This window comes from Pinus tabuliformis, chromosome 9 (genome assembly GCF_031772625.1).
Source record: "Pinus tabuliformis cultivar Carrire ecotype Pingquan chromosome 9, CPIR1, whole genome shotgun sequence".
Classification (NCBI taxonomy): Eukaryota; Viridiplantae; Streptophyta; class Pinopsida; order Pinales; family Pinaceae; genus Pinus; species Pinus tabuliformis.
In genome coordinates, this window is record NC_142307.1 from 179,847,541 (window position 1) to 179,869,293 (window position 21,753).

Here is a 21,753-nt window from a genome sequence, read left to right on the forward strand (position 1 = left end):
TTATAGGGAGCTCAACAAGCTCACTATTAAAGATAAGTTCCCCATTCCTGTTATTGATGAATTACTGGATGAATTGCATGGATCAATTTACTTCACCAAGTTGGATCTTCGTTCAGGATATCATCAAATCAGAATGAAGATTGAAGACATTCCAAAAACGGCATTTAGAACTCATGAGGGTCATTATGAATTTTTGGTCATGCCTTTTGGCCTTACCAATGCACCTTCAACATTTCAAGGTTTGATGAATTCAATTTTCAAACCATTCCTTAGAAAATTTGTGTTAGTATTTTTTGATGATATACTAATCTACAGCAAGTCTTGGAAGGATCATGTTGAACATGTTGACAGGGTGCTACAACTATTGGAGGAGAAACAATTATATGCAAAAAGATCCAAATGTTTCTTTGGAGTCCAGGAGGTGGAATATTTGGGTCATATTGTATCTCATGAAGGAGTTAAGGTAGACCCTAGCAAAATTAAAGCCATTAAGGAATGGAAAATCCCCACATCCATAAAGCATCTGCGAGGATTTCTTGGGTTGACAGGGTATTATCGCAAGTTTGTTAAGAATTATGGGAGAATAGCAGCACCTCTAACAACATTATTGAAGAAAGATTCATTTTCATGGACTCCGGAAGCAACAAAGGCCTTTGAACATCTTAAAGAGGCAATGTGCCAAGCACCGGTCTTAGCTACACCGGACTTCACAAAAACCTTTATTGTGGAATGTGATGCTTCAGGAAATGGAATTGGTGTTGTTCTAATGCAAGATGAAAGACCCATTGCTTTTGAAAGTCGTCCAATCAAGGGAAAGTTTTTAAGCAAAGCTATTTATGAGAAGGAAATGTTGGCAATACTCCATGCACTTAAGAAATGGCGACCCTACCTAATGGGAAGACACTTCAAGGTAAAAACGGATCATGATAGCCTTAAATACTTTTTAGAACAAAGATTATCCTCTGAAGAGCAACAAAAGTGGGTCACAAAGATGTTGGGTTATGACTTTGAAATCATCTACAAAAAAGGGAAGCAAAATGTGGTGGCAGATGCACTCTCAAGAAAGGATGAGGATGTGGAAGCATTGTTGTGTGCCATTTCTATTATCCAACCAGATTGGATAAACGAAGCAAGGGAGGAATGGAAGAATGACGAAGAAGTGTGGGCACTTATTCGAAAGCTACAACAAGATTCCAGTACTTCTGATACATTTAGCTGGAAAAATGATTCGTTATGGTACAAAGATCGCTTATACCTCTGTAAGAATTCCCAGCTAAAACAAAAGATTCTTATGGAATTGCACACTTCTCCCTTAGGAGGGCACTCAGGATTTTTAAAAACTTACCACAGGGTTAAGAAGGAATTTTTTTGGGATGGCCTTAAATCAGATATTCAAAAGTTTGTGGCGGAATGTTTGGTTTGCCAGCAAAATAAAGTTGAAACAATTAAGACACCGGGTCTATTACAACCTTTATCCATTCCAAGCCAACGTTGGGAGGAGGTTTCAATGGATTTTATCACAGGTTTACCCAAGTCTGAGGGAAAGAGTGTCATCATGGTGGTAGTTGACAGACTTACCAAGTATGCACACTTTTGTGCATTATCACATCCATTTAAAGCCAGTACAGTTTCTACTGCATTTATGGAAACAGTTCAAAAGCTACATGGAAACCCAAAGATTATTGTAAGTGACAGAGATCCCATTTTCACTGGAAATTTTTGGACAGAATTATTTTCTTGTCTTGGTACTCAGTTAGCTCATAGCTCATCTTATCATCCTCAATCTGATGGGAAAACTGAGATAGTAAACAAATGTTTGGAAGGATATCTTCGTTGCTTTGTATCTGATAAACAGACACAATGGGTCAAATGGTTGCCTCTGGCTGAATGGTGGTATAACACTTCCTTCCATACAACAACAAAAATGACCCCATTTATGGCACTTTATGGGTATCAACCACCATCCATCACATCATATTTAAGAGAAAATTCTAAGGTTCAGGCAGTGGAACATCACATCGAACATCAACAACAAGTCCTCCAACTCTTAAAGGATAACCTCGTGTTGGCACAAAATAGAATGAAACAACAGGCAGATCAACATCGCAGTGAAAGAAGTTTTGATGTAGGTGATTGGGTATTCCTACGGCTACAACCATATAAGCAAATGTCCCTAAAGCAAGCTAAGAAGGATAATAAATTATCACCAAAGTATTATGGTCCGTACAAGGTGTTGCAAAAGATTGGTACTATGGCATACAAATTGGAGCTTCCTGCAGCTTCTCGATTGCACCCAGTTTTCCATGTTTCATGTTTAAAGAAGGTTATAGGTGACAAGCTCCCAATTCAAACAATATTGCCAGAACTTGACGAGGAAGGAAAAATTATATTGGAACTGGAAGCAGTCACAGAAACAAGAACTCGACAGCTACGAAATCGATCAATTTCAAAGTATCTTATCAAGTGGAAGAACTTATCCGCTGAAGATTCCACATGGGAGGATGAGAATTTTATGCAGAAGTATCCAGAACTACTCAAGCGTTGAGGACAACACTTTTTTGAAGGAGAGGGGCATGTTGGGTCCCTATAATACTAGTGATTACCCCATTACTATTGTAGTTATACCCCTTATTTATATTGTTGTGCCCCTATTACCCCCATATTGTTATTTCTGTGCCCCATAGAATCCCTCTATTGTTATTTTTGTGGCTTTATATTATTATTGTTAGGTCGGCTGGATTATATTGTGACTCCTTAGACTCCTATATATAGAAAGGAGGTTTTGTCATTTGTATCATCCAAGAATTGTTCATTTATGTAATGTAAAGGAGGTTGCCCCCTCGAAGAGGCTGAATTCTAAGGCGTTGATCTATCTTTTCTATCTTTTCTTTAGTTGGTTTCATAACACACTCAATGAATCTTTCATAGCCTTAATCCCCAAACAAGAGAAGGCCACCTCTCTAGACAGATTTTGACCTATAGCATTATGCAATGTGATATGCAAAATTATATCCAAAGTCATTGCCAACTGTCTCAAACCTCTCCTCCCAAACCTAGTGTTAGAGGAACAAATGGGCTATGTGGAAGGAAGAAAAATTCTAGATAATATAATTCAAGCACATGAAATGGTTCATTCACTCATTACCAACAAACAGGCAGGAATGATAATGCAGCTGGACATAGCAAAGGTCTATGAAAAACTTAGTTGGTCATACATAAGAGCAATTTTAAAAGCCTATGGTTTTAATTACAATTGGATTAAATGGGTTATGCACTAGTTACCACAGCCAGCTGTTCAATTCTTCTCAATGGCTCTCCTTCCAAAACCTTCAAGCCTTCTAGAGGTCTTAGGCAAGGAGATCCTCTTTCTCCTTTCCTTTTCATTCTAATGATGGAAGGGTTAGGAAGAGCTATTAGATCTGTGAAGGAGGAAGGAAGAATTCAGGGTCTGAGACTCACTCAAGGTGGGTACACGGTGACACATCAGTAATTTGTGGATGACACTATGCTTCAAGGCGCACCCACTGTCAAGGAAGGCAAAACATTCAAACAGATTCTGGGTGAGTTTGCTAGGGAAGCAGGCACAGAGGTAAGTCTCACTAAATCAAATATTTTCTTTTTCAATACAGATATTTCAATTCAAAGAAATCTTTCCTTGGGCTTTCAAAGGGAGTCACTACCCATGAAGTACCTGGGAGTTCCTCTCACTGAAAAACCGCTTCACAAGGATATTTGGGAGCATCTTCTTGATAAGCTAAAAGATAAAATCAACAAATGGAAAAATAGAGCACTAAATCTAGCGGGGAGACTGATTCTCACTAAGGCTATCCTCCAAAGTATCCCTATCTATATGCTATTTTCCATTCCAACAGCAGCGAGTCTAATTACCAATATAAGAAACATTCAGAGAGACCTTCTCTCGGGGAAAGGTGAAGAAAAGAAGAAATGGGCCCTTGTGGCATGGGACAGAGTATGCAAACCTAAGTCCCATGGTGGCTTGGGTCTTCATGACCGAGGAATTCTAAATAGAGTTCTTGGTTCCACAATCTAGTGGAGATGGTGTTATAGACATTTTTGTGCCTCGCAGCATGGAGCATGAAATGTCAATAATTACAGGGATCCTCAGTCCCTAAACATGTTGTTCTTACCCCTAGAGGAACAAGGTCAGCAAACCACAGCACTTCCTATCAGTTCTCCACCTGAAAACACTCAAAAACAGGCTATTTTTGGATCATGTCAGCTGCTCCACTGAGCATCTGCGCTGAATGTCAACTGCTCCTCCTTGTACCTATGCTGAAAGTCAAAACCAATGAAGGCTACCTGCGCTGGGCGAGATTGGCCAAGTGGCACAGTCATTCTGCAAGGTGTCAATTGCCCAGGAAGCTTCCAAACTGACACTTGGTTCGAGGAATTCGCCCTGTGATGAGTAAGAGGTACTTGATCTCCATGTGGAAGCAAGGATCTCCAAGTGGACTCAAGAACTGAAGTTTAACTGAAGAGGGAGAGGACACAAGGCAGCTTTATGTCAATCTCAAGCTGACTCATCCTTTCTCCTTCTACCCTATATATAGAGCTCTTCTATGAGGTCTAGGGAGGCTGGAATTTTGTGCAAAGCAGGGAAGTGCTGTTGGTTTACAGTTAGAGCTATTGGGTGATTGCTTTTATAGAGGAGAAGAGGAGATTTCTTGCTGCTGGGGAGGTGCTGCTGGATTGGAGCCATTTATGGTTGTAACCTTCTCAGAACCTTTTTCTTCTATCAATAAAGCTTTGATGTTCTCCTATATACTTGTATTGCAATGATGTATTGTTTTTATCTGTATATTTGATCCATTCTAATCCATGCATCAGTTATGAGTACATGTTTCTTGTAGTTTCCCTCTCTTGTTTTTGCAGGATCTTTGTGTAGCTGGGCCGGCAAAGGGAGCAAGGAGCTGGGAACAAGAGGCAAAGAGAGAAGACAGGATCGACAAAAGCGAAAGACATCGGTTGGTCAATCTTTTCTTCCTTCTCTGTATTTTCATAAAGGAAAAATATCAAAGCTTTACTTTCAGTTGTTGCTAAGGAACTATCACCCTTAGAGTAGGGATAGGGTCATTCCGAGTCGGATACTTTTCCCCACAACAAACTGGCGACTCCGCTGGGGAGCCTAGTATCTTGTTGGTGTTTGTAGTATCTTTGCTATTCATTTCCTGAACAAAAGAGTACCAAATCGAAAAGCTTTTGACTATATCAAAAGCGAAGTAGAGGGGCTGCTACTCTTGCTCATTTTCTGAGCAGATTCATGATTTGAAGAGCTGATCTACGAAAGACTCTTGTGCTCTTTGTGATAGCTTTTCATCCTCTTGATCATCCCTTAGCTTGTACTTGACCTATAGCTTTTTATTTCAGCAAAAACAGTGAATTTTTGAGCTTTTTATGACCCGGAAATCCTTGTAAACGCAACTCTCGTGTCTCAGTGCAGGCTGTCCGAAGGCAGTCTGCATTTCAGCGCAGGTACTCCCTTCGGGAACTGCGCTGAGAGTCAGTTTGACAGACCAGAGCCTGCGCTGAACCAGTTAGGCTATGTCTTCCTGAGGTTTCCCACTGAGTCTTGGCCCTGTTTTCACTGTTATTTTTGCTGCTGATTGCTTGTCATTAGTACTTGCTGTAAACCAACTTTCCTTGACATTATTCCACCTCAGTTGTGTGATGAAACTGTGATTGTTCTTTCAGTATTTCTTGTTTCAGTTACAGTTTCCCATTGTGAAAAGCAAACCAGTATAGCTGTGGCCTCTTAGATCCTGAACTGTAAAAGTGTCTTTGTGATCTTAAGAGCTAGTTTTATTACTGTTCATGGCTGTTTGAGTTTGTTTGTTTTTCATTTTATGGTTTGAATCTATACATTTCCAGTGTCTAAACAAGTCGATCTTAAGGTGTCTTTTGATTTTGAACAAGCTTGTTTACTTTCGCTTGAAATTAGATTCAAAATTATACAACAGTTTCCTTTTTGTCTTACATCAACATTAAGGAAAAAAGAAAAGAAATATCTGCATTGTGCATGTGCATTATTGACAGTTTGCATGTGATTTAGGAAAAAATGCATTTAGTGTGTGTTCTATGATCTGTGAGAAAAGTTGATGTCTTTCTTTTCCCTCAGTAGATTAAGGTTTTCAAAGTTGAAAGATTGAAAAGTTTTGCTTCTCATCTTAGATTGCATTTAGGAAGTTGTATACATACATCTCGTGGTGATCCTCAAAGGCAAACTGCTAAGCAAGATCAACATTAAAATAAATCCAATTTACATAACAACGCTTTGTAACATAACGCAAACATCTAGAGGTCTAGGTAGAGACGTGTTTCGGCGTCGTTAAACATAGTGACTGTCGATCTCTACGAAGGTGGGTGATTCCTCCTGAGAGTCGGTAGCACTAACACGGACTTGTGCTCCCACGTACCGTCGCGTATATATTGGGAGACCCCTATAGGCAATTATCCTTTATCCATAGGAAGCCGTGTCGGCCGCCCTACTGATCGCGATGCAGTGAACACAGCATTCACGAAGATCGACCACCCGTACCGTAAAACGTATTCTGTGGTTTCACAAAAAGTTTGGCACACCCTCTGCCTAGAACTCCAGAGCAGTTTCTTTTGGCCTTTTTCAAACTCTATAACTGAAAAAGTCCAACCGAGCATTTGTCACTTCGGGCTCGTTAATACATCGAAGGCGACTAGAGTCATCTTTAGCTTTTTCTCGACTCTTAAAACATGAAAAAGCAAGTTTGTGTCTAAAAGCGTCGTTAATAAAATTTATTTTAAGCGGAACAAAATCACCTGTTATTCCCACGTTGATCTTTCAGTTGAAAAGTATGGAGCCCACCAACCAAGGATGCAACCTTGGCGGAAGTCCAAATCCCTTCTCCTCTTGGGGAGATGTTGGTGCGCCTCATATGGCGACATTGTCACTTCCAGGATTGACAATTGGCCTACCTGTATGGCTCTTTTCAACTAATGTAGTCCAGATCGCCACTAATCCTAAACAGTCGAATCAACAGTCAGAACAGTCTAGAACTACCCATCAGCCTTCCACTTCTTACAATACTTCCTCTGATCCTTCATCTTCGCAAGGTAGAGCTGGCAAAAGTCAACCTCCCAAGGAGAAGAAGGAAAAGAAGAAGAAAGAAAAGAAGCAGAAGGAGCCTATGGCGAAGGCGACTGGGGGCAAGCAGAAGACAGCTGACAAAAACTCACACACTGCACCGACCGGGCCTAAATCGCCATGTGTCATATGTAGAGGAGACCATTTCCACAGAGATTGTCCCTGTATTACCTGGATACTAAGGGACTGGTCCCCTCGTTTGCACAATTCGGGGGCATCAACCTCTGACAATCAAGTTGATTGTTTTCCGTCAACCAGCGAAAGTGAAGGATCAAGACAAAAAGGGGGAGTAAGATTCCCCTGTATGTTGTGTGAAGGCAGTCATGCCATCCACCGTTGTCCCTTCTTAGATGAAGCGAATAGAGTTTTGGAAGATCGTCCGATTTCACCGGTAAAACTTCCTCCTGGGTACAAAAAACTCGTGCCAAGTCCTTCGTTGGTTGAAAATACAGTTGGCCCGCTCAAGTGGTCAGCTGAAGCGTCAGTCACTGAAAATGAACCTACTGAATCCAGACCGGACGAAAGTCCAAAGGTCGATACGGCAGTTGACCCGGTTCTACCTTCAGAAGTTTCATCTTCAAATGACACCGTCGCCGAAGAGTCATCTTCATGCGACACCCTCACTGAAGAGAATAAGGATGACACCATCCAGGTTCTTTTCATCAACACCGACTCTGATGAGCGTCAGGGCAATGCGCCCATTCCTTTATCGCAGGAAGGAACATCATCAGGGTCATACCCGGCCGTATATTCGGTCCCACCACCAAGCAACCTGGTTGTATCCTTTGATTGGAATCAACTAGGCAGACCCCGGTTACCAGCCAGTATACCATTCAGAATCATTGTCCAGATCTATAGAATGATGATGGTTGGTACTATCATTGATGAGGGGGCGTCTGTGAGTATCCTTTCCTCTGTTGCTTGGAAAGCACTGGGTTCCCCGATGCTTTTACCTGAGTTAAGAAATCTCTCAGGTTTTGATAAAGGAACCAGTCGACCATTAGGAATCCTCCCCAATGTGCCTGTTACGTTGAAAGGGAAGACCGTTAATTTGAACGTGATGGTCGTCCAAGGACCCTTGGATTATAACCTACTCCTTGGACGTGACTATATTTATTGCATGGGAGCGATAGTCTCCTCACTCTTTAGAGTAATGTGTTTTCCACACGAAGGAAGAATGGTCAAGCTCGTAGACCAAATTTCATTTCCGGGATCTCGCATCGCAAATAGTCAAATACCAATCCTAAATGGTCTGTTCACTCAAGATATGCCTCCACCCCCAGTCCTCCTTCCCGATGAGTGCGAGTGATTCGGAAAGAAAGACTGGAACCCAGGGGGCATGCACCCTGGTCTGCTTCGGGCAGAAGAAACCCTGGGTATAAGGTAGAATTTCCGCAGAAGAATATGACTAGTCCGTACCCCGTCCGTGGATGGAAAAGGGGTTGTTCTGGAATAGTATTCTTCTGTTAAAGTTATGAGTTTAGCAAAAGAGTCATTCACCTTTGTCTAAAGAAGTGGGCAATGCCCAAGTAGGAATTCCCTTATTGCGACAAGCAGTAACCATCTTTGGGGAAAAGCAAGCCTCACCCATTAAAACAAATGTTTTGAAGGATAAGTAGGGGCAGCCTCCAAAGAAAGAGATTCTATTGTTGTGATAGAGGGTAACCATCTTTGAGTAACCTAATGATAGACATCGCCGAAGAAAGAGATTGATTTGCGGCAGCGAATAGAACCCTCTTCGGATAATAAGAAAGAGGCAAGCCTCCCTCAATAATACCAATGTTTTGTCTTTGAGTAGTGTTCTTCTCTTGTCACAAATAGCTGTTCGTTAAAAGTTGGGCCGACGGGAAGACTGAGTACCGCGTAAGACCCCTTAAAATAACGAGAAGACTAGTATCGTTAACATTAGATTGGCAAGATGACAAGTAGCTGTGAACACCCAAAGAAAAGCAGAGGTGGGGGAGAGGAGGGGCAGCCTCGAAATCCTACCCTATACCTGGGGGCATGCAAACCTTTTGGAGTGTAAGCTAGGGGCGGTTATTTATCTGGTTTTAAGATTAACCGTTTTCCGAACTTACATAAAGGAAGGATGAGTTGGAGCATAGCTGTGGTAAGGCGCAAGCTCTATAAAAAAATGGATCCTTAGAGGAGGCATTCTTATTTTATGACTGGTATATCGAGCAGTTTTAGCACATAGTTCATGCTCGTTAAAAAATAAACGCAAGATCCGAGCAGTTTTAGCGCATAGTTCATGCTCGTTAAAAAATAAACATAAGTTGTGAGCAATCTTCCCCTAGAGTTCAAGCTCACCCAAAAAAAAAATGAACCGGTAAATAACCTTGGTGAATGTAACCTTTGACAGCCATATTAAAGCCCTTGGTCGTGTTCTTGCAGTCTCACCTCCATCCGTTCATTTGGCCAAACGTTCGTCTCCATATGTTTGTTTACCCATTTTGAGGAACAGCTGCGAAGAGTGATTTCACTTAGCCATCCTTGTGACACTGCCGTGATTGGAATATTCCAACTTGTACCTGGAATCCGCTGCTATCCCTGTTTATCACTCGTTCCTCAAAAGACGAGTCTTCTTTGAGCTCTTTTCACTGACTCGTAAAATATGAAAAGTTTGCCGAGTTTTGGCCTTCCAGCTCGTTAAAGCGACCAGAAGAGCTATCCCTCCTCTAGATTTTAATCTTTTTGGACCTGAGGGATTATTGCACAAAAAGATCGAGCGCTTGTTTTGTTCGGCTCGTTAAAGCAATCGAAAATTCATCCCTTCTGTATTGTTTTATACTTTTTCGGACTTAAGGGATTAGATGACGAAAAAGGAATTATGGAGTTAACTTTCTGTACCTTTTCAGACTTTCTAAAAATGAAAAGGACCGAGTTTTCCTTGTCGTTAGACTCGTTAAAATGATTAAATAGCGACAAACTTGTCTTTAGACGAGAACGAGTTTCCCTATCGCCAAGCTCGTTAAATCATAGCGATGGGCTTGCCCGAAGGGCAGGTTATAGAACAAGCATATGTTATCCTCCTCAAGCTTGACAAAAATAAAGAGGTACTGGTCAGAAATGACTGGGGAAAAATTGGGAGAACATCAAAGCTTAATGGTAGCAAGTCGCTCTTGAACATGACACTTTTCTTCCGTACCACATCGGGTTGGGTTGTTTCATTCACCGGTCTCTTCACCATGGTCTTCGCCAAACCATCCACATTTTTGGGTAATGCTACCGATCCATCATATCAGTGTCGTTATATGTTCAAGAGAGGTCATTCTGAAAGTGTCAACCGTGTCCCATCCACTGCCATACATTATCCTTCATCCATTCATGATCGCCACCCTGAATCATATGTCACAGTTTGTTTTCACCTCCACTAAAATCATTAGCTCCGTTCCGTGTCATTGATGTGGGATTCATTAAGGCCCTCCTTTGACGGATCGCTTCTTGTCGACTTCAGCTCATTATCCAAGAAGTTGATCTAGGAACAACCCCATCAGTACTTTGAAGCTTGCATGCCTCAATGGCAAGTTTCTCACTTCCGGCGACAGGTATACATCAATGACCTTCGACCAGAAGATTTTGCGTGGCGGTCAACGCCAAGTCCTTTATTCACGCCACGTGAATTGTACTGCAGTACCTTGAGGGTCATTATCATTATCGGTGATTCCTCTCGCGCTTGTTAACGGTTTTCATCATTGACCGGTAATCAAGCGATGTCTTTCCATGTTCGACTTCAGCGAAATTCTCACATGGATCGACTTGTACTTAGAGTGAAGATCGAACGAGTTTGAAGACCCCGAATCTAGTTTCATCCATCCGAGCTGCGATACATATTCAGGAAATATAAAAGCATTTGTCATGTACATCATTGCAGCAGATGATCATCCTACTCAAAGGATGATAATTTCAGCAGAAAATTATTAGTCTACCATCAGACGATCATCTGTTCTATGTACTAAAATGTATTTATAAAGCTGAGCATGGGAATGCCCGCCTCAGCTAGATCATGAAAACGAAATGAAAAATAATGTATTGTATTGTATTGTATTACAGGGCACCTCTCGGCACTTGAATGAACTTCGGACCCTCTGGATAAAGCATTTCACCCGATAAACGGCCTCATACTTTAGGGGGCAACTGTTATAGACATTTTTGTGCCTTGCAGCATGGAGCATGAAATGTCAATAATTACAGGGATCCTCAGTCCCTAAACATGTTGTTCTTACCCCTAGAGGAACAAGGTCAGCAAACCACAGCACTTCCTATCAGTTCTCCACCTGAAAACACTCAAAAACAGGCTATTTTTGGATCATGTCAGCTGCTCCACTGAGCATCTGCGCTGAATGTCAACTGCTCCTCCTTGTACCTGTGCTGAAAGTCAAAACCAATGAAGGCTACCTGCGCTGGGCGAGATTGGCCAAGTGGCACAGTCATTCTGCAAGGTGTCAATTGCCCGGGAAGCTTCCAAACTGACACTTGGTTCGAGGAATTCGCCCTGTGATGAGTAAGAGGTACTTGATCTCCATGTGGAAGCAAGGATCTCCAAGTGGACTCAAGAACTGAAGTTTAACTGAAGAGGGAGAGGACACAAGGCAGCTTTATGTCAGTCTCAAGCTGACTCATCCTTTCTCCTTCTACCCTATATATAGAGCTCTTCTATGAGGTCTAGGGAGGCTAGAATTTTGTGCAAAGCAAGGAAGTGCTGTTGGTTTACAGTTAGAGCTATTGGGTGATTGCTTTTATAGAGGAGAAGAGGAGATTTCTTGCTGCTGGGGAGGTGCTGCTGGATTGGAGCCATTTATGGTTGTAACCTTCTCAGAACCTTTTTCTTCTATCAATAAAGCTTTGATGTTCTCCTATATACTTGTATTGCAATGATGTATTGTTTTTATCTGTATATTTGATCCATTCTAATCCATGCATCAGTTATGAGTACATGTTTCTTGTAGTTTCCCTCTCTTGTTTTTGCAGGATCTTTGTGTAGCTGGGCCGGCAAAGGGAGCAAGGAGCTGGGAACAAGAGGCAAAGAGAGAAGACAGGATCGACAAAAGTGAAAGACATCGGTTGGTCAATCTTTTCTTCCTTCTCTGTATTTTCATAAAGGAAAAATATCAAAGCTTTACTTTCAGTTGTTGCTAAGGAACTATCACCCTTAGAGTAGGGATAGGGTCATTCCGAGTCGGATACTTTTCCCCACAACAGATGGCTGAAAGAAATTCAAGCCCCCTTGGCAAAACTTTGGAAGCACAAATATGCTAGCGAATGGCAAGAGAAAAATATAATCAGAATGACAGGACAAGTAAAAGGTTTTGTGATTAGGAACAGGGCCCTAGTCCAAAACCATAGTTTCTGGGAGATCAGAAATGGGAACCTGGATTGCTTCTAGGAGGACAATCTCCGAAGTGAAGAATTAACAAACATTCACACCGATACCATCAACAAAGGACTAAGGTGGGTAAGTGACTATTGGGACCAATCAAGGAACAATGGGAAATGGAGAACTTGGAAACTTCCAGATTACAGTGGAATGGGCATGCTGCATACTCAAGCTATAGCTCTTCAAGGTCTTTTAGACAATCGACAAATCTTGAACTCAAACTTGAACGATCAACTAAGATGGGGAAAGAACAAGACAGGTCTCTTCAACCTTAAGGAAGCCAAAAGAATAGATGCAAGGCTTAACCTTCCAAACACTAATAAGACGTGGAAAGAAATCTGGGAAAATCCTCATTGGATGAAAGTAAAACTGTTCAAGTGGCTAGTTCAACAGGGAAAGATTCTGACATGGGATAACCTAACAAAAAGAGGCTTTGTTGGCCCCTCAAGATGTCACTTATGTAGACAACAAGAAGAAACTACAAATCATCTATTGAATATATGCAATTTCACTACAATAATTTGGAATTGGGTTGGAGAAGTCTTCGAGCAGACAGATAGAAATGTTAATGACATCACTACTACATTGAAGAATTGGTGGAATTTTTTTTTCGGATAATGAGATCATTAACTCCGCCTAAATGCTGACCCCAGGATTCATAATCTGGAATGTCTGGAAGGAGTGCAACAATAGGATTTTCAAGGAGAAAGCGAGTCCTGTGAGCAGCATCCTTAAGCTAATCCTTAAACAACTCAAAGAGAATATTCATATCCTAGGAGATGCAGCTACTGGCAAACCCATCAGGCAAAGAGAGACCAGAATTTTGGAGAAGTTAAAGCTCAAGGTTCATCCCCCTCAGGGTTCTATGCAGATTAACAAGAAGACCTCAGCAGAAAACTCTTCTTGGCAAGCCCCTTCTCATGGATTTTTAAAATTCAACATAGACGGGGCTTTAAAATGGAATCCGGGAGAAGCTGGTTATGTAGGGGTCTTGAGGGATGAGGAAGGAAACATACAAGTGATCTTCCATAGTTATCTAGGTAAAGAAACCAACAATATGGCTGAGCTCATGGTGATGGAATTATGCTTGGAAATACTGCTCAAGCACAACATTCACAATGTCATCATTGAGGCTGACTCGGAATTAGTCATTAACTCAGTGAAAAGGATAAATGCTAGTGCTACTCCTAAAAAAATCTCAGAACACTAGTGGCTTCTGCAAGTCTACCAAAGAATCTAAGTGCACCTACGAAGGCTGAGAACTCTTAGGTTGGTGCATGTTCGCAGGGAAGCCAACAAAGTTGCGGACTAGCTTGCAAATGAGGGGCTACAAAACAAGCATACCAAATTGTGTTGTTGGTGGGAGGAGATAACGGATGACAGGTTGAAGGAGGGATGCTCATCCAGGGCCACATAGACGGGGTCTCGTTGATCTGGATTCATTATGAAATGTTGTGACATATGTGAGGTCTTTCTTAGAATACAGGTCTATGTCGACCTCCTTAACCCAGGAAACAACAAACCATCAGTCGTAGAGGGATGGCCGAAAGGAGGGATCTTCATCTTCCTTTGGCCTTTGCACTGGAATCCAAATTTTCTCGGCAGGAACAAAACCCCCACTTGGATTCCTGTGATCACTTTACTGCCCTCGGGGTGGTTTCTAGTTTATCGCATGCTCTTTAGGCCAGAAGCAGTTTTTCACAATTGGGAGCGATTCCACTCACCACGTGACACGTGGCTAAGGGTGGGGAGGAATTATCGCCCTCATCGCGCGCTAACTATCAATGCTTTTAGTTTGCACGATATGATCCCTAACCATTGGATCAAGTGAGGACGTTCCATGGCCAAGATTGAGCATGCATGTTGGTGGGTCTGATACAACGATTATGTTTTGAGCTATTTGCATGACCTCATGGGAATCGTGCGCAAATAGTGGATTTCGGGCGATAAAAGTGATCGCCTTTTATGCCAAAAAAGGACCCGATATGATTATAAATTATGGTTTATAGGGTTCATCGGGTCCAATGTATTTGTTAAAAGGTGAGCTTGTTAGCCACCCGATATGTTTTTCATCCACTAGATCTTTAGCTTAGGATCCAACGGTCAGTTTTGGACTGCTGGTTTGTTTTGGTGGGCCGTGTCCCTGGGTTCACTTTGTCGTCTTGCGACCATGGATTGGGGTGGGCCTATCATGTTGGTGGGCCCCATCACCGAGGTCACTGTTTGTACACTATTTCTCTTTTTTAATTGAATAGAAGGATCCGCTCTTGCCTTAGCAACAAAATAAACTAAAACACTCTTTTCTTCTAATCACTCAAAACTTTCAAGTACACAGAAATCAATCAAGAAGGTTGGAGAAAATACATATTCTCTTATGAATTCTTTGATTAAAGACAATAACAGTGCAATTGTGAAACTTTTCCCAAGATGAAAGCAACAACTTCTTTTATCAAGCAAAAATAATTATAATTCTTTCACAAAAGCACAAGGTCTTTAGAAAGCCTAATTTGCAATTCAAAATGATTTTGACCACAAATAAGAAATATTTTAGGCTTAACCGGTGTATTTGACAGAACAAAATAAGAATATCACTTACAGAAAGACATTCAAACATGCTTTGATCAATAAACAAATCAACCAGACAAAACCCTAAGGTATTCTTTCAAAAAGGTCTAATCTTCAAAAATCATCAACAAAACAATCAACTGAGTTCAGAAAAGTTAACACACAGTCTAAACAAATAGAATGACACTTTCAGTAAGAAAAATCCAGGTCTGAGTTGAAGCTAGCATGAAATTTTCAAAAAAATTCAAGGCCTGTGAGCATTTCCAGTAGAAAACAAAGCGCATGTGCTCAGTTGTTAAGAAAAAAAGGTTGCAGAGATGTAATCTACGTACAGACAGAAACAACGCAAGGAGGAAAACCTAAAGAAAAAATTAAAAAGTCGAGAATCAACTAATGAGATCTAAAAGGCCATTAATTTATGAAGACTGAGGTCTGGTTAAATTAGAAAAATCAGAAAGCAAGGCTAGGGGAGAAGACGAGAACAACGACATTCCCTAGTGGAGTCACCAGTTTGTTACAAAGGACAATCCCGCTTGTAGACAAGAGAGATCTACCTAGATCCTAAATGGAAACTAAAAACAATCATAACAAACGAATTGAATATTTCCCTAAGTTGAACTTTTTCAAATTATAAGTAAAGTAACTAATGGATAGACCTCTTACCAGTTTCAAAAAATTCCTGATGAATATCCCTTATTGTGACTTGAAGAATCTCTTAAATGCTTGATAGGACCTACAAACATAAACCATAAAAGGATCAAAAGCACATGTGATATAATAATTAAAAAAACTTTGCCTAATGATCAAGGAAATTAGGGATGGAATTTTCCTTAATGAATATAATAAACAATTGTAAACTATTCATCATTCACAAAATACAAAATCAATGGGAGAAAGTGTTCATTTGTATTAATCAGAAGATAAGAGTAACCTTATAAACTTCTCCTTGATGCCATGATGTCCCTCCAAAATTCCTTCAATCTCCTCCTCAGATAACAAGCTCTCCAATCTCAAACCAACATCATAAGTTTGTATTGTCTGAATTCTGACCTCCTTCATCCCTCAACCCTCTAGTCCTTTTATAGATCAAAGAGGGGGAAGTTTCAGATCCATACGAAGAGGATGAACCTCCTTTAATGAAGGATTAGGTTACCATGAGAAAAGAGATCGAGACGCATCTTATGAGGGTTATAGTTCAAATAGTCATCACCTAGAAGCATTCAGTTGGGAAATATTCGACCAACTATGTTTCTAGAATGTACTTTTTACTTTTACTTTCTAGAATTCATCTGTGCGGGTTTATAGTTGCAGATAGAGTGCAGCTCTGTGCTGTTCTCAGAGTCAATTTCATCACATGCGCACTAAACTCTAGAGAAACCTGTGCAGGTGGAGATTAACAAGGTGTAAGGGCTATTTGACCCAAAATTCTCATATACTTTAACATTTTTTTAGTTGTTTGACTTCTAAGGGAGCTGGTTTCAACATGTTCACAGATGGTAAAAATATCCATAAAATGATCAAGTGTCATGGCGACAAATTGATGTGTAATAGTAGATTGAAAGCTTCCCCATACTAGAATTAAATGGGAAAAGCATTGGGCTGTTGTTTCCATTGTCAAATTTGTAATATTGACGAATGTTTCCCTCTCGTTACACAAAGCCGCTCTCGAAAAATAATTCATAGGGATAAGGTTTATCCCTTTGAGAATGCTTGTACCTATCTTTTCCCCTTCTGTTGAAGATTTAATAGGCAAGACTGATATTTTTCTTCAGTATCACTCAGTCCACCTTATCCACTAAGTGGAGATGTTTCCATAAGATAATGATTATCCAATTGTTTTGATAACTCTATCTCATATTTGCATTAGGGATGGAGGCAACGCATATTGGAGGGTGGAAAGATAGTTTTAAATAGTGACGATAACCATTGCATGAGGAGGTCTGAGTTTATCGACATTAGGTTTTACCTTCTTGGTAAAAAAACTATGTAGAATATCTATTCTAACTAAACAACCTGTCTAAATCTTATGCAGCTGGGATTGTGTTCCTTGAGGACAAAGAGAGGGATAGAATGCATGAATTAGGGTTAGTTTCTTGGAAGGAGGATGGGCTTTGAACGAAATCTAAATGTTGTAAAATGACGGGAATGAATCTGCATATCTATGTATAGTTAATACGGTTGAACATTCCCAGTACAGAGGAACTCAATAATGAAGCTTCGAGGGATGATGTTAAGCATCCCTAATGGTCGGTCCACCATAATCATACACGCATAGAAAGAGTGAAGGTGGTTTTCGGTAATATATGTATTGATGTGCACTGCACTGCTCATATTTTTATGTACCCATTAATGTGTGAAAACACACCAAAACATGTAGAAATCGGTTGACATTTATGCTCTATTTTCTACAATACTTATTTGAAATTCCCTTGATTGCAATGATATTATCATCATATTATTTTTCATAATTACTATTATTAAGACAATTTTAAATGACGTGTAGACCTTTTGTACCATTTTCCTTTGAATCATGAGATGGGGATTCAAGAGATGTCAAATACATGTAGATTAGATGATCAAAAGTTTGGGCAACAATCTTATAATGTCATCATTTCAAAAGAGTCGAAAGGTACGAGATATCGAGGAGCCAAATTCTAGTTGAGTCATGCAATGGCAAAAATATCAACCTCAAACTAATATTATCTGGTGCTTAAAGTGTCGCATCACTGCAGGAAGGTAGAGAGCACTTCACTCTTCCTCGCACGTGTTTCTCTCCCCTTGAAATGGATATTGACCTTGCCTTTAAAAAACCATTGCATAATAATCCGACCAACACAATAGCTGACTTGGCCTTCATATATTTCTCTAAGAATTAGTAAGAGATATATCTTGGCAATGAACTATCAACGCCAAATTCTTGGAGGGTTTGTTCAATTTTTGGTAAAGTGAAATTGGCATAGTTGTGGTTAACTCTATTATAAATGGTCAACATCAAATATTTGAGGGATGCATTTTCAAAAAATTTGAAACCTACCAGACATCTAGCGAATTGGGACAAAATGTGTATAAACAAACTACATAGACTTGTGGGTATGGTTATTTGAGCTATTTTTTTATGTGTACAAAAATATTCTCCCATAAAAATATGAATACCTCCTGAGTTGCTTGATTTACATTAATCTTTGAAGGTTGTATGTTATCTTCCTCGTTTTGCATACGATGAGTGTTCTAGATGAATGAGATTAAGATTCAAAATGAATTATGTGTGTACATGTATGTAAGGCTCATTACGTGCTTACTATGAGTAGCAAGTGTATGCATGAAAATATTATGTGCTTTCATGGATAAATATCTCCCATGATTTAAAAATAGATTAAACATATCTTACAATGGATATAGTCGAGCTTGATAAGTAAACTTTAAGGTATTTAATCCTTACAATTATATATGTTGGGTTGCGTTATAGTCTATCCTTCGTTGATTTGGGTACAGGGGGGGGTGGCAGCCCCCCCTATCGGGGGGTTTGAGGGGGGCAGTAGCCCCCTTCTACAAGGTCTGGGGCAGTGCCCCAGGGAATTTTTTTTGGACCCTATATTAGGTGGGGCGGACCTACCTATTGTTTTGTGTATGGATTTTGCACATGGTTTTGGGCGCGATGGTTTTCGATCCATGGTATTTTGTAGATTCAGTGAAGGGAACTATAGTTATGTTCTAATCCAAAGCTAATGGATTAGGGTTTATGGATGCTTCAGCTATATATATATATGTATTGTAACATTGAAAGAAACATAATGAAAAACAAATCTGGTAGTCTTGGTTTTGGGATCTAGGGGAAAATATTTGTGTATATTTGTTTTATGTGTTATGCTCTCACCATTGTTTATTTTTTGTTTTTAGAATTCGTATGCAGGTACTTTCTATATGGGGTTAAAGCCTACAATATCGAAATTCTCAAATCTAAATAGCATTAGGGGAAGAAATAAACTGTGAAAGGTTTATGGAAACCAATAGTTATGCAATGTGGTTATATAACAAAGAACCTTGCAGTGATCTGGTGGAATGGAGAGTAATACAATTAAATAACAACAATTAACATGTTGATTAATTCCCATAAGTAGAAATGGACAAATTGGTCACTATTTTATTTTACTTAATTATTAAGTGTTGGGAATTATGTGGAAGGCAAATTTTTATTTCATTATATGTTTCTAGAAACTTAATTTATTGTTGAATTCCCTTGGGAGGACGCAAGGACTCTATACCATGATGTACAAGTGGTTTAAAATATTTATGATAGACCCTGTTTTAAATTTTCATAGTCGAGCTTGATAGGTATGAATACAGTATTAAAATATTGGATAAGGAATTCTAGTGGTGTCGTCATCATTGGTTGTAAATATACATATAAGTGTTGAAAAGAGTAATGGGAAATAAAGAAAGTTGAATTCTATGCTTAATTATGTACCAATAGGTCTCTTTTGCCATACCACCACCATTTTACTTTACTCATATTAGAATTAAAATTATGAGTTGCACGATCGCTATGTAAGGGCATAGTTTAATAGAATGAAGATGATACTTATAAGAGATCTTAAGGGAAGAAATATTGAACTCTTATGAGGTAAATGGAAAACAGAAAAGATAAAAAAGGCAATTTCCATTTCCATAGATCATGGTAAACTCGAAAAAAAGATTGAAAATAAAAGTTTATAAATGGAAACATATATAAATCTTTAGAAATTGATTGTTAATTTAGTGAGTTCCATCCTAGAACAATTATGAAGATCATTGTACGAAGTATGAGGCTATGTAATTTTATTATTGTCTTTTGAATTAATCTACAACTAATGATGTAATTCATGTTGATATAGTAGATGAATCATTTAATTCACCCTTAGTAGGAAAATACTCCAAATATACACTATTGGAGGGAACTAAACCTTACGAGGTTATTATTCAGATATTCAATAGCAATATGCGTAATTAATTGGACATTCATAGTTTGGAACTACGGGTTTCTTTGAGTAAAGAAATATCTCAATAATTATAACTAAAGTGGATAAGAGACACAAATTATATTCCAATCTAGATGGAACTAGGGTCAAGGGTTGTGAACGGAATGCACAAATACTATACAAATCACTATATGCATGTTGAAGGAGACATCATACATTAATAAATTATGACTCTAATAAGAAGGTCAATGGGACTAACACTAAAATTACATATAGGGTACATACATAATGGGAGTGTAAAAGCCACTCCTGGTGCTTCTAGGTTAATGGTAGAAAGACATTATTAAGAGCACATTGTCCAAGGCTCACTCAAAAACTTGCAACTTAAAGTGTACAACCTCAAAACTCCACAACCTTAATGTATATATCCATCCATATATAGGTGGGGTGTTGTTAATATCCCTCAAATAAGAACCTTTCAAAAAGAAGCTTCTAATAAAATGATTGAAGATCTTACAAATATACTTCTTGTGAAAAGTGATAAGGTAAAAATGATCAGTGTGTTCGTACTTTATATGAATAAATTATACTTTCAAATTACATATGGTGATGCTTGATGCATTAGAGAAGTTTATAGCAGCTTAATGATTGATAAGAATTACACACTAGATTTGGAACATGACTGATCTGAATTAATAAACCAATCTTTAGTAAACGAAAAGGTTTCACATTAATACAACTTATGAAAATCAAAGGATCTTAGGTTGGTAGTAAAATAATGCATGCATCAAGTAAAATGGACTATATAAAATATTCTAAACAAGGAAGAAATAGGATAACAAGTCATGCAACATCTTGTTGCTAAATTAAGAATATGACGACTAAGTGGCACTGGTAATTAGGATTGGTGGGTATCTAGCAATCTATTTAGATAAATGAACAACCATATAATATGAAATGCATATTTTGTACCACTAATTCCTATCAACCACTCTTGAAGAAGTCTTCTTGTCAGATTGCATTAATAGTATTGTCTAGTTCTGAATAAGCTAACATAACAATTGTTGCATAAAAAACTTGGGAATTCATGTTAATGAATTTGATAATTAATAAATGAGTTATATTCTCTTGATTCCTAGGGTTAATTTAATGTTAGAATGAGGTGTTAACAGGTAAATGACCCAGGTTCACAACCTGGTAGACATAATGCCTAAAACCTTAGAGGTTTTGGAATGGAGAACATTGTAAGCTTCACTTATGATCCATGCATAGATACAGATGCAAGCATGCTAATTGTTTGATTAGTTGTGGATATAAAAGAGAAAACAAGAAATCAGATGACATGATTAGTTTAAATGTGGAGTACTTTTTAGTACCAAACGATTATTTTCTTGGTTAAAGACAATGTTAACATTGTTATTAAACTTCAAGTATAATATTGAAGACCATACTAGACTAACTATCATAGTTAATAAGTATGTTTTGTGATGGGGTGGAGGTCATATTCTGTTGTTATTAAAACCTTGTCTATGGGACAAATTCAATCCTGAAACTCAAAATTATTGGTTTTGTAAATTTGTATTATGCATCTATGTTATCATTTTGCCGAAAATTTCCTGCAACCACAAGATACATGAAAAAGATTAGCTAAATAAAAGCACATGAATATTCTAACATCAAAATTTTCAGTGATGCTCTGGTTGCAGAAGCTGAATATGTCC